The sequence below is a fragment of the Chelonoidis abingdonii genome, chromosome 1 (assembly GCF_003597395.2).
Source record: "Chelonoidis abingdonii isolate Lonesome George chromosome 1, CheloAbing_2.0, whole genome shotgun sequence".
Classification (NCBI taxonomy): Eukaryota; Metazoa; Chordata; order Testudines; family Testudinidae; genus Chelonoidis; species Chelonoidis abingdonii.
In genome coordinates this window covers 159,755,460-159,769,097 of record NC_133769.1, presented here as the reverse complement: position 1 = coordinate 159,769,097, position 13,638 = coordinate 159,755,460, and the positions used below count along the sequence as shown (strand labels likewise).

The 13,638-nt window shown below is 43.6% G+C and overlaps 1 pseudogene; it reads right to left on the bottom strand.

The window, feature by feature from the left end:
• LOC116822259 (zona pellucida sperm-binding protein 4-like) overlaps nucleotides 1-13,332 on the bottom strand; it is a 92,831-nt pseudogene extending 79,499 nt beyond the window's left edge.
• Nucleotides 13,333-13,638: the final 306 nt, after the last annotated feature.

Genomic DNA, 13,638 nt, shown 5'->3' with positions numbered 1-13,638 from the left:
CCAGTAGTATCTCATCCATATTATCTACTTGACATTCATTGAGTTTCTTGGTATTGAGTGGCATTAGCTCAAATGCCTTGCTGAAATCAAGCATAGTAAACCCCCTGCATTTACTTTGCCTCCTGACTAGGGCCTCCAATTCAGAAAGATAATTTACCTGCATGAATAGTCCCATTGAAGTCAATGGGACTACTCATGTGCTTAATGTTAGGCACCTTGCTGAACTGGGGCATAGAAGCCCAAATGCTGCCACCTATGGAGAAACCCACAGGAATGGACAAGGAGGAAAACTCAGATTCATATCACAGAGTTTACCCCAGATTCCTTGCTCAGGGAAAGCAGAGTTTTTCCCTCAAACCACCCCCTCCCTCATGGAAGAAGTTGAGGTGTCAGCCCCCATGCAGAACAGATCCCCCGGGGTTTTCATGGATACAAGAGGATGAGCAGGAGACCAGGCTGATGGGTGCAAAGGCCCTATGCCTCCTACCACCAGCCTTCTGACTTCATGTCGGCAGGGGTCCTGTGGCATTCTCCTAGCAGCAGATGCACCATAAAGAGGATAGGGGACTGGTTTCAGAGCATGGATGGGCTCTGCCTCAAGTTTCATTAACCCCTAAGATGCGGTCTTCTAGGGCTGGGGAATGATGTACAATGCTTAAGCAGTGGATGATATTGAAAAATTGCCCTCCAGGAGGATTAATTGTGTGATTCAGAGCACAGAAAACTGAGCAAAAATAGTGATTGAAAGAGTTACCAGCACTCTGGTGTCCTCTCTCCTCTGCTCTCTTTCTCATTTGGACACTCGCTCCGATTTCTCACTGTCTCTGGATGTTTTGATAAGGCCCTTTCTGGCTTTTTTTCACCCCCAAGCGAGTGTGATTTGATTCTGCTTCCCTTCCTTCCCTCCCTCCCTGCATTGATGGCTGGCTTCTATCTGTTCAAATCAATCTCTGTTTATTTTCTATGCAATTCTATACACATCCTCCCTTCAGCCAAATGGATTTTTTTTTTAAATCTAGCTTGCATTTTTAAGTTCTCTTGATAAGGCTAGCCTTTGGGCTTTGTGGACTGTGTTTTTAATACACTCCTGTCTTTTCCAGGCCCCAGCTCCAGCTAGAGGGCAACTTTACACTCTCTTGATATCGGGGTTTGCTGAAAATGTAACATCCTAATTAGAAATGGGTCAGAACCGATTGTGTGGGGCCTCATTCTCCAACAGCAGGCTGTGAGTAACTCTCATTGACGTCAGTGGGAGTTACTCGCCTTCTGTGGTGGAAGAATCAAGCCATTGTGTCTGAAAAAACCATCTGAACTTTGCAATTGGCTTCATCTCTGCAACAGAGTGAGCCAAAACCCTTAATACAAGCATTCCCTGAACAGTTGGGAAGGTCAGATCTGGATCTGCACTTTGCAACGTGGTCCAGTCTTGAGTTCTCATTAGTGATGAGCAAAGCTCAATAGGTTTGGAGGTTAATTTGGGTTTGGCAAATCCCACGGAAGCACTGATGATTCTGTCAAGTCAAGCCATGTGTGATGTTGGCAGTGAGCCCCATAGCAAAGCAAACCTCAATCCCTGGTTCCACTCCACTTTCAAACCCATGCCTTCACCCCTTTTCTCTGGTGAGTAGCCTTCAGTTCAAAATTCTATCACCCTTTATCATTTCCTCCATGGTTTGTAAAAGCAGCTGTCCTCCACCAAGTCTGAAAATGTTTTTGATGGGGTATTTCCCTGCCAGTTAGGTTTCTTCTAATACATTTCTCAGTAATTGAAAAGAAATTGAATTATGGGTGATTTTAATGTTAGTATCCTTTCCACTGGTGCCTGCCTGATCGCTAGATCTGTTCAGTTTATTAGGTGGTATCTATCACATCTCACCGTCACATGCCTTTTGCTTCTTGCAGCTCATGTGCCACCTTTCGGGTTCTTGTTGTCAGCACAAGGGTTTTGTCACATTTATGGAACAACAGAGGCTGTATCTTTTGCTAACATAACAGCAATACATTCCCATGGAGGTTAACCAAAGGTTGCACAGCCTAGTGGCTAAAGTATTTGCTTCAAGGTGCAGTTAAATTTCACACTGTGACATCTGTAAAAATAGTCTTGTGGAGTTCTGTCTTTGTGTCTGAGTCCATAACAAATTCACTCAGCTAAAACAAACTTTTTTCAGTGTAAACTGCCAATGCTGCTAACACAGCTGGGATCTGAGAGTCAAGCTGGGTGCATTCTGACTTGCTGGGGACAAAGATTCTGCAGTTGGTTCTTAGTTCACAATTTTTCTGATGCAGCATAAGGTTGAAAAGAACCCGAGCTCACTCTTCTGTAGCTGTTCTGGGCTCTGTAGGAGTGAATTAGCATAACAGATCACTTGTGTCACTAGAGTGAACAGACACAACTCTAACTACACCCAGGGAGCAGAAGTACTGAATAAGAAGGGGGTATATTGCATAGTTATTTTCCTGTCCATAACAGAGCTCACCAGTTAGAAGGAAGAGGTCAGATTGAAAAATATATAAAAGCAGCGGTACCCTCTCAAGCTCTAACTATGTATCTTGTTCTGTCCACTTCAGATGCCCAAATGAGACATTTAACAACAGACAGTTTGCTCTGCTGGGATCCACAGGCTTGGTTCCCCTTCAGTGGAGCTGCCCCACTGAGTCCCTTAGGTTCTGTTGTCCCTCCGTTGGGTTTGGACATCCCCCTGGCCTCTTGAGGCATGGCTTCCCTTTGGTGGAGTTCAGATGCCACCCACAGCAGATATGATTGTTCCTTTCCTTCCTTGCATGTGTTGTTCATTAGTGAAGTCATTAACAAGGCTCATATATAAACCATTATCATGAGGCTTTAGGCTCAACACCCTGTTGAACTGAATGGGGGCAGTTCATAACTCTCCCAGAGTTATAGCTTCATGCTTAAGCAGCCATCATCCCACCAGTGACATTGGGTTCATATTTTGAAGGTTACCTTTACAGTCCTACTAGCCGGAGACTTAATTTAAAAAAAAAATAGTAACAGCTTTGATTCTGGAGCACGAGAACAGCAATACGTTACTTTTTTCAGGTAGATAAGTTTTTGACCTAATTTGACTCTTGTTTGACGATACCATTCCTGTTTCCATTAGCTACTGAGATCATTTGGAATTCAGATCTGTATCTATGCTTGCATTCCCAATCCCTTCAGCCCTCTGAGTTCGGGGTCTTTGGATCTGAGCCTATATACAATCTTAAAAAATGTCCTATCTGTGTTAGAGGTCAGGTTAAATGTTATACTTAGATCAGTGGTTCCCAACCTTTTCGTCTGGTGGGCGCCAGACGAAGGACCATGGCAGCGGTGGAGCACCCACCGAAATGCCACTGAATTTCTGCAGCATTTTGGTAGCGACACCTCTCGATGACATCGCTTGTCGGCGGCAAGTGGCGTCATCGAGAGGCATCGCTGCCATATTTCTACAGTTTTTCGGCTGCGACCCCTCTCGATGACGCCACTTGCCGCCGACAAGTGACATCATCAAGAGGCATTGCTGGTGAATTTCTGCAGCTTTTCAGCGGTGACGCTTCTCGATGATGTCACTTGTCGTCATCGAGAGGCGTCGCCACCAAAACACCACAGAAATTCGGCGGCATTTCAACGGATGCTCCACCGCCAGCCAGGATGCGGGCGCATTTAGATGCCCCCGTGGGTGCCATAGCACCCACGGGCACCACGTTGGGGACCCCTGACTTAGATGATTATTGATATATAAGGATCTCAAAGGAAGCACTTTACAAACATTAATTTACTAATCCTCACAACCCCCTGTGAAGCTGCCCAGTATCATTAACACCATTTGGCAGATGGAGCAACCGAAGCAAAGAGAGAGAGGGGAGATTATTTGGCCTGGATGACACAGCGAGTCGGCGTCAGAACTTGAAAAAGAACCCAGGTGTCCTCACAACAGTCATGCTGCTCCACCCATTAGATCCTGCTTCTTGGATCACTTAACTGCAGAGCTCTCTTCTAATGAGGTTGTTTTTGATTTGGTTTTCTTCTTAACGTAGATTGCATCTAATTCATCTTTGGTATTGGAAGTCAGTAGATTTACACCAGGGATGAACTTGGCCTAAAATATTTTTGAATCAGCTTCTTGCTCTAACGTTATGGAACCTCATTTTCTCCTGTCCTGCGTGGGTTTGTTGTTCTTTTTTTCCTTCTGTACTGTTGATCATTTCCTCCTCCGTTGGTATTCTAGTCATGTGTTTTATCCCAGCAGGTCTGTCTAATGCCAACTAAATCATTGTTTTCATGCATGAGAATCTCTTCCTGCTTAGTTATTTCCCAGACTTCTTCTGTTGAGACATCTAGGAAATACTTCTTGCTCACTTTTTCTATCACACCTAACATTGCTTCTCGTGTTAATTGCATTATCCCTTTTCTCTTTCTTGCAAAAGCCTTCAGGGACCTAATCAGATAAATGATTTCACACTCCCTCTTCCTGTTTAGATGGCTCCCCTGGAACTCAAGTGAAGGCTGGCTCATGCAGGCAGTGAAAGGGCTGATGTGCAAACCTCTCCTTCCCTGCTGGTTTGAAGTTCTTTCTTCACCAGCCTGATCTACCAGCAGATTGTGTGGATAAATCACCAGTGCTCTGATCCTTAGCTTCAGGTCTCATTCCAGCTTAGTTCTATGGCTTTCCAACATCTCCCCTCTTGCTGGCCATTCTGTTGAATCTAATATGGATAAGAGTGAACAAGTTGTCCCTGGCTGCTTTCGTGATCTACTCCAGCTCCTTTTTCCAGTGCTGCAGGTTCCTGAACCTGGGCAATAACAGATGGCCTGACCCTCTGGTAGAACATTCCATCAGCTCCTCACAGCATTGTGTCTCCCACCAACAAGAGCTGTGGTTTCCTCTTCTCTTGCTTACCCATCAGTCTGAGGTCCCATAACACCTGCCCTCATGTTTCTCCTCTGGTTCATTCATTCTCCCTACACCCTGATCTGTATTCTCCCTATAACTTTTAAGTTACTAACTAATCAGGGTCTAGACTCAGGTTTTCTGTCTGCTCATATGACCCTGCTTCTGCTCCTAGTGAAGGCAATGAAAAAAACTCAGTAGGATCCAAGAACAGACCAAGAGCCAAATCCTGCTACCTACCCACAGAGGGGATCTTCTAAGCACAGCTCTTCCCCTGGCCACACTGTACGTATGCTCCTCATCCGAAGTACCATTCTGCCCCCAGACTCCCTGGGTGAAGAGCTACATGTGAATTGGAGAAGACTGTGCATTTTTCCTGTCCCCTATATTCCAGCTACCAGCAGTGAAGTGGCTGAAAAATTAGTGCAATCTGTGGTCACCATGATCACTGGCACCCGAACCCATTACAATAGCCATCTGCCCCAACCCCATCGTCTCTACCATCCCCATTCACCACTCCACAATAGTTCTCAGCCCCTGTCCTGCAGTGACTCACTTCCCTGTTTCCTTCAATCACTCCATCTAGCATCCAATGCAGCCAAAGAGGAAGCATGTACTTTGTATGATGGTGGCAATTGAAATGTCTAATAGCAGTAAAATAATTTAGTCCCTACCACAAGTAATTTGTAGTAATGGTCAATATTTTTAGCTTCAGTGACAGATTTATTTCTACCCATTATTTTTATTAGCGAGTGTAATCATATCCCCACGTTACAGAAGTCCTATGGGCATCCATGACACTAAATAATAAATAACCCACACAAAAAACTTGTAAGGTGAAGTTAAGGTTGCAGGCACATAGCAGTGATTTGAGTGCATATTGCCACTCAAGAACATTAGAGTTAAAAGAAAACTTATGTATTGCACTTAGACAGGGCGCCTGAACTACATTACATCTGCTTCCATAGTGATACCAGCCTGCCACTTTCCCTTCCTTTCATGTCAAGATTCCTAAATGTGCACCATAGAACACCAGATCTGGCATTTTCCCACTCCATCAGTACATATCTCCAAAGTTAAATGTGCTGCTGTGTTAACCCACTGACCCTTTTTCTTTTCAGGTAAGCACTCAGATTTAATGATCTGGGTGTATTAGGTTTACCTATAGGGACATGTTAGCACTGTGTCTCATGACACTTGGATAACAGGCTGCATTATGGAATTGGAGAGTTGTATCCTGTAAGATGCTAAGCACCTTCTATGAGAAGCTGAGTGCGCTCAGCCCCTGGCAAGATTGTGCCTACTTGAACCATGGAGAATGATTGCCTTCAGTATGCTATTTGTCGAAGTGAAAACCTATGAAGTCCTTTTACTTATGTGTATTTACATTCATACGTGTAAACACAACCAACATATTATTAGGATTGAGGCATTCTAGTTTGTTTGAAACCATGACCACAAAAACCTTATGGATGGGTAAGTTAGTATGCATTTCTGATTCTTTCAGGCTTCACCACAGGGCAGAGTTAAGGTAGTTTGGGTGACTTATCTGAGAAGTTCAATCTACACTCTACATTTCATGAAAAGTAATAAGCACACAATCCACTAACATGTGCCTGCAACTACAGCAGAGCACAAATTGAATTTCCATCCACAGAGTTGTAGTTCAGGAGCCTGATGCCAGGCTCCCTACTTGGACTACCTCTCCCACAATAAACCTGCATTTATATGAGTCCCATGATGCACCATTGCAGCTTGGTCATCCGGGAGACCATAGTTCATTACTGGAAAAGTGGCCCTCCCATGGATCCTGGCTCATGGTGGAGAATGGGGACCTGAAGCTTAACCTCCTATGAGGTAGTACACCATAGAAGAAAGTGAAGTTTGAGGTTGAACTAACTCAAAAGAAAAACAGGTTTGTTCTACTGTCCAAACTAACTACCCCTCTTTTCATCCTTTATTATGCATTCTATTAAAATGCATTAAAAGAGCATTAAGGCTGTAACATGAAGTACTGGAGTAAAAATATGCCAGAGTTAAGATTGCATTGTAATGTGTATGCAGAAGGGGGCACAGTTAAGGCTGCATGGACTTTAATGACGTGGCCATATACATATACTATTATTTCCACAGGATCACAGTCTGATCCAGAAAGGATGAAAAAGAGGACAAAACCCCAATTTGTTTAACTTTGCAAGTCAGTTTTAATCACTATGGGACTCAGTTTCCTGTCATTAAACATACCTATCTATCTCCTGAGGAGTTGGGGGTTATGAAGCCTAATTCGTTAATGTGTCTAGGCTGGGATTTTTTAAAAAGAGCTAAGGGAGTTAGGAACTCAAATTAAAAATCCTATCCATAAAAGACTTGCAATTCTTGCATGAAAGAAGCTATGAGCAGCACCAAGGATCACTAGCTACACAGGCAGGAATTTTCATCATTATCTCAATTTGTGATAGCAAAGCTCTATACAAGAGGGCAGCGCATTAGGCATTAACTGACAGATAAAAGATTTCCTAAAACAGTAGCTTCCTTCAATAAGTCACTGAAAATTGCTGAGCTGATGGGGAAATTCATATCTCCTTAATGCTGTCTGCATTAAATGTTTAGCCCAGTGGTACAGTCTGATTTTTGTGTGTGGAATTAGAAACAGGTTTTGTGGTAAAGAGCATTGAGTGATGGTGTGTTTTTGTTCAGAAGCATTGTGCAAAACACTAGAACAGGTTCCAGAAGAAGACTGTGTCATTCCATAGACGGGGCAAAGATGGTGTTTCATCTGTTCCTCTCAGCATCTCTTTTCAGGACTAATGAGGCACATGAAGACAGCAGGAGTTGGGAGGAAGAAGAAAAGAGAAGTGCTACAAGAGAGCATTTGAGTTGAGGGCATTTGAATTTCATAAGATGGGTTAAACCCGCAGGACGGAGAGAAGCAAAACAACCTATTCTGAATAAACATGATATGGAAATTGCACACACACAGAAGTGAGCATGAATTTATCTAGGAGGCTTCAGCATGAATTGGTGTGAGATGCTATCAGGAAAATCTTCCCTAGCTGGGTAAAGAGAATAGTGACTGTATCAGTAGAGGATCAAACCCAGGCTCTGCAGCTCCAGAAGACACACATTTCCGACTACCAGAGCTGGAAGACACCGCCTGCAGCTGTCAAAAGGTAGTTAGTTGTATATTCACTGGGGCCAGCCATTACAGTGAAACCTGATCACACAGACTAAGACAGTGTATTGTAAGTGTAGTGGCGCATGCTATCGGTGATGATGCAGAAACCATACGTGATGCACTTGTAAACAGGGTGCTGTAAGTAAGACTCAGTGTTACAACAGGCCATGATAGCGTGGGAACACTTGGGATGAACTACAGCTATACCTAACAGCAAAGCTAGGGAGTCACATTGTCTGAAAGCTGGGCTCATGGACAAAAGCCATTAAAATGTGCTATAGTCCTGGAATGAAGGGACATGTCACTGTTTGGTGGGGGGAGCATCCTGTTGTAGATGACTATTTTAGACATGATCTCAGGGGAGACTACGCTGTAAATCTTGAGTGAAATCTATTCTGTTGAAACTGCCAGTGAGGTGTATTAGGGGAAATAGACTCCCAAGGGAAGCAGAAGCAGTCCCATCACTTGGGACCCAAGGGTGCATATAGCACTGGAGAACTAGAGAAAATTTAGTAGGACTTCTCAACCTGTTAATCCTAAACTCTGGGGTGTTATTTTTCTGGACAAATGATTCCCCTCCTTCCCATATTAATCTGGTTCAAAAGATTTTAACCCTCAGATGCTTGTTCTGTACAGCCATGTGCATCGTTCACTTTATTATGAACACAATTCTTTCAGGCATGTCTTCCTACAACCTTCACAGTCCTCAGAGCTACCATGCATGGTTTCAGCCTGCGAGAGCTCAGTGGCCTGGAGGATGGTCCCCTTATGCATCATGCAACAGTATTGATTTTCAGGTGTGTGTTTTTACTACTGTATCTGCAAGCCTGCGAGGAATAGAGAGAATGGTGACTCCTGTGGTCTATACCACCAACCTCTTTCTATAGCTATACTGCACTTGCAAGCTGCTGGATCATACTTTGGCTTTGGGAAGCCGAGAAGCAAAGGTGGCTCTAGATAATAAACACTAGGGAGAAAAACTATATATTGGAAAAAATTTAGGGGGAGGAAAAAGCCAGAAGAATCTGCTCAGCCTTCTCGAATATCCATCTCTACCATTTATGTCACAGTGATGCATGTTTATGCTAAAAGTCCATCTCATCACCATAGACCTTGCCTATTACAAGAAAGCCACTTGCCCCTTGGAAAAATCCTGTAATGTGCTGATTTGCTTTGTGGTATATGTACTTTCTTGGTTCTTTTGTGCTGTATCCACTATGAATACTTGATAAACCATGGGGAATTATTTGCTTTTAAACAGCCCATTTGCCACTGGCATATACAACATTTGTATTGAATTTTTTTAACCTTCTGAATTTATATCTATGAATATCAGCTGTGCTTAGATACAATGATGGGTACTTATCAAAGCTCATCAATAGCACATGCTATAGTCCATTTATGGTTTACTGCCTGACCTTTGATCAAAATATAAATTATTTTCATAGATGTCTGACAAAGTCCTCCCGCCACCCCACCTTTGATTTAAGAGCTTTAGAATGTTATAAATTAAAGGGGCTCTGAATGGATTACAACTCTAATACACTGGGTTGTAAATTTCTGGCACTTCCCAAGCTCAGTAGGGGCAGGTTTACCCACTACTTGAATGGGAGATCACCAGCAAAGAGCAGGGTGTGGGTAACTTCAAGATATAGTAGCCTTCCCTAAGTGCTGCCTCACTGTGGTATAAGTGACTGCAGTGTCTGAGGTGACAGGTAGAACTGAATCTCACATGGTTGTCATTGCATGAGTTGGGGGGTTAGAACTCTGTGAGTCATTCCATTCTGATTCCTTAACTTTCCAGTTTAGTTTCAACTAGATTGAGAATCCTTTCCTGCCTTTTGAACTGCTGTGTTGATGATTCTGTCGCTGGCTCTGCTAATAAGTCACTTAAAGCCAAATTAAAAAAAAAAAAAAGTTTAGCTTCTGATTTTCCATTCCTAGCTACTGGCTAGGTGGCTCAAGCTAAGCACCTAGAAATTGAGATATCCAAAAGCAGAGGCCACTGTGGAAACTCCAGGATATGTCTACACTGCAGTTAGACACCTGCAGCTGGCCCATACCAGCTGACTCGGGCTTGTGGGGCTTGGACTGTGGGGCTGTTGAACTGCAGTGTAGACATCTGGGCTTGGGCTGCAGCCTGAGCCTGAGCCCTAGGACACTCCCAAGCTCCAGCCCAAGCTCAGAAGTCTACATTACAATTAAACAGCCCTTCAGGCCCGAGTCAGCTGGCATGGGCAAGCCACAGGTGTCTAATTGCAGTGTAGATATATCCACTTTGGGCTTAACCGCTGTCTTGGCTTATAGGAATAATACTTACCTCAAAAGAATGTGGTAAGGCCTAGTTAGTGTTTGAGATACTCGGCTATGAAGCAGATATGTCTGTAAACTATAATTGTTATTCTTGCCATCTCAGCTCCACGAATTCTCTATTTTAATCAACTTAGTCATTTCCTGGATTTGGGAGCAAACACATGCAAACAGAGTGCCAGGAGATGCTTCCCCTCACACAGCCTTTTAGCAAGAGGAATGCTGACACCTCTTACATAGCCAGCCAAAATAAAAATCTCCTACGACACAAAGCAATATATTTTTCCTTTTTGGATGATAACAGTGCAAAGGCCTTGTTGGATTGATTAGATGTACAGAGGACTTTTAGGCTATCCTAGGGGGATTCATAGGCAGAAGAACTGTAAAGCTAGAGCTATAGATTTAATTACTGTTTATTGATGTGGTTATGTTGAGTGTATTGATGTGTTTTATTGCTAAGCAGTGCATTCTGCCCATGTCCCTTCCCTTTGTTAACAGCAGACTTCAAAGCACTATCCAACAGAGACATGTGGCACAGTGGTTTCACTTTGCCTGCCCACTGCACAAAAGGGACGATTTGAACATCACCCAAAGCTGAATTCTCTGGCTCAATGGTATATCATTTTTAAAAAGTCTCTTCTCTTTTTTTCTGCAAGTAAACACATTGGGTCAAACTCTGAAGAGATTGACATGATATTGCATGTTACTTCCATTAGTACACAGATATAATTTGCAGGCCAAGTGAGTTGCCTAGCTGGGAAAGCAACTACTGAGTAAAGATATTTAAGACAAAGAAATGATGACTTCACTTGGTCTAATGCTTTCCAGTTAGTTGCTTTCTCTGCTGCACCATCTATTTTCCAACCCTGGTCTTGTAAATTATTCTAGATTACTACCATGTAACATACACCTCCATTTATAATCAGCTCTGAATTTGGCCCAATTAACATATCACTAGTTCAATCATAAACCTCAGATAAAAGCAACCTATGCAGCATAGGCAGCCAAAAAGGTCTGCCTTGCCACACAACCCTGCAAAATGCAGCATCCATAACAAGAGGGGAACCTGAAAAACACTGTGGGAATTGCTGATGATGTTTTAGTTGTTGATACATTACCTGTAACATTTGCCACACATAGGCTCTGTCAGTGTACACTTACTGTGGTGGGAGAGACTCCAACTGTATCTAAAGGATCTGGGGGCTAGGTTTGAATATGTCTAGTAGGGATTTTTTAAATTATATAGTGTGTTAGAGTCATTTATTCTAATACCGTTTCTGCCATCAACTCACAGGGTGTGGCTTTGGGCAAGTTACATCCTCTTTCCAGGCCTTAGTTTCCCCTTCTGTAAAAGGATATTACTACTTCCTGCCCCCACCTAACAAAGTTGTTGGGACAATTAACTAATTATTGTAGAGAACTTTGAAAATACAGCACTAAAGAACTACAAGTGCCAAGCACCACTATCTTCTTTCTCTTCATAAAGTCCAGACACTTTTCCAGATTCAACACAGACACATCTTTAGGACTTCCTTGAGGTGTGTAAGCTAAAATAATAAAGCACTATCTATTAAAAATAGCCTTTCATATGTTTTCTATATGCACTACAAATGTTAACTAACTACTCTTCACCACCCCCATGTTGGTAAGTCTATTATCTCCATGTTACCTATCCATCCAGGTTTTCAATATCAGCACCTAGCACTGTACTATGTGAGCCTTCCCAAGGAAAAAAAAAAATTAACAGTACACTTCCCCCCAAGCCCCGCTTGGCATTTGAATATCATGTGGAACATTGGGGGTCTCTGATCCTGACTCAGGTTTTTGGAGACAGCCAAAATGCAAATAATTAATTTCTATCAATAATAATCTTGAAATCCAGACCATGGAGTCAATGTTGTGTTTCCATAAACAACAGTGCAGTGATTTAGTGATGCAATCAATGACTGTTTGGAAATTTTAGCCGGTTTGTAAGCGTAGCACAGCCTTGCTGTGCAATCGTATGTGCACTGTCCAAAGAAGTTTAAAATTTAAAAATAAAGGCTAAAACTTTAAAATATATGAATCAAGCTTCATTAAATGATAAAAATCTGTCAGGAACCAAGGGTAAGGGCAGGGAGCTGGTTAATTTGGGAAACTAAATTTTGAACGGTTGGAAAGATAACAGCAGAAATCTGTAAGCAGTTTTAGTTGGAAGGTCATTCTAAGGACATGAGGCCAAATAGCTATATGACCTTCTACAGGAGAGGGTGGGTGGAGAAATACATTCTACCTCTTTTGATAGCACAATTCAAAGATGTTTATACACTTGAGCTGTAATGATTAAGACACCAAATTGTTCAAATAGGCCAGTAAGCATCATTCTCACAGCAAGAGATACCTCTGCACACATCTTCCCGTTGTGACGGACTCAGTCAGGAAGGCTATGAAAGAGTAGTCCTCTTGGTATCCAGGAAGTGGACTGCTAAAGGACCTCGCCCCAGCCTAAGGGGAGGATCTACAGGTCCATGATACCAAATAATTACAACTAAAGATATAACAGGGACAGGAGTGAGGTCACAGGGCTAAACAAAGGGAACTGGACAGGGACACCGAGCAGAGAACCCCGGACAGCGCCCACTGCTCCTCAAAGGCGTCAAGGGAGCCAGCGGATGCCGCCCAGAGGAACTCTGCCCGGATATGTGAGACCAGGTAGGAGTGGAAGTAGGCCCCACAGTTACAGAGCACCCCCTCGTCTACCATCCTCTTCCTGGTGGAGTAAATGGCTACTTTGGCTAGTGCCAGGAGGAGGTTGACGAGAAGGTCTCGCGACTTAGTGGGGCCATGGATGAGGTGTGCAAAGATGAACAAGTGTGGGGAGAAGTGCAGCCAAAACCACAGCAGAAGGTTCTGGAGGAACTGGAATAGGGGCTGCAACCTGCCGCACTCCAGGTACATGTGCACCAGGGTCTCCCTCATGCCGCAGAAGGGGCAGGTGTCTGGGATGGGTGTGAACTGCGCCAAGAACACACCTGTGCTCATGGCCCTGTGAAGGAGCCGCCAACTGATATCCCCAGTGGGCCTCAGGACCAGGGTGGAGTATAGGCTGGCCCACCAGGGTGCCGCACCCTCCAGAGGTGGTACGAGGTCTTGCCACTTTGCATCAGGCCAGGACGCGAGGGTGAGGACATGAAGGGTGTGGAACATGAGTGTGTACAGATGTTTCCTTGGTGCGGTCCAGAAGTGAGCTGGCTGCAATTCATGTAGCTGGCTCATGGTGAAGTG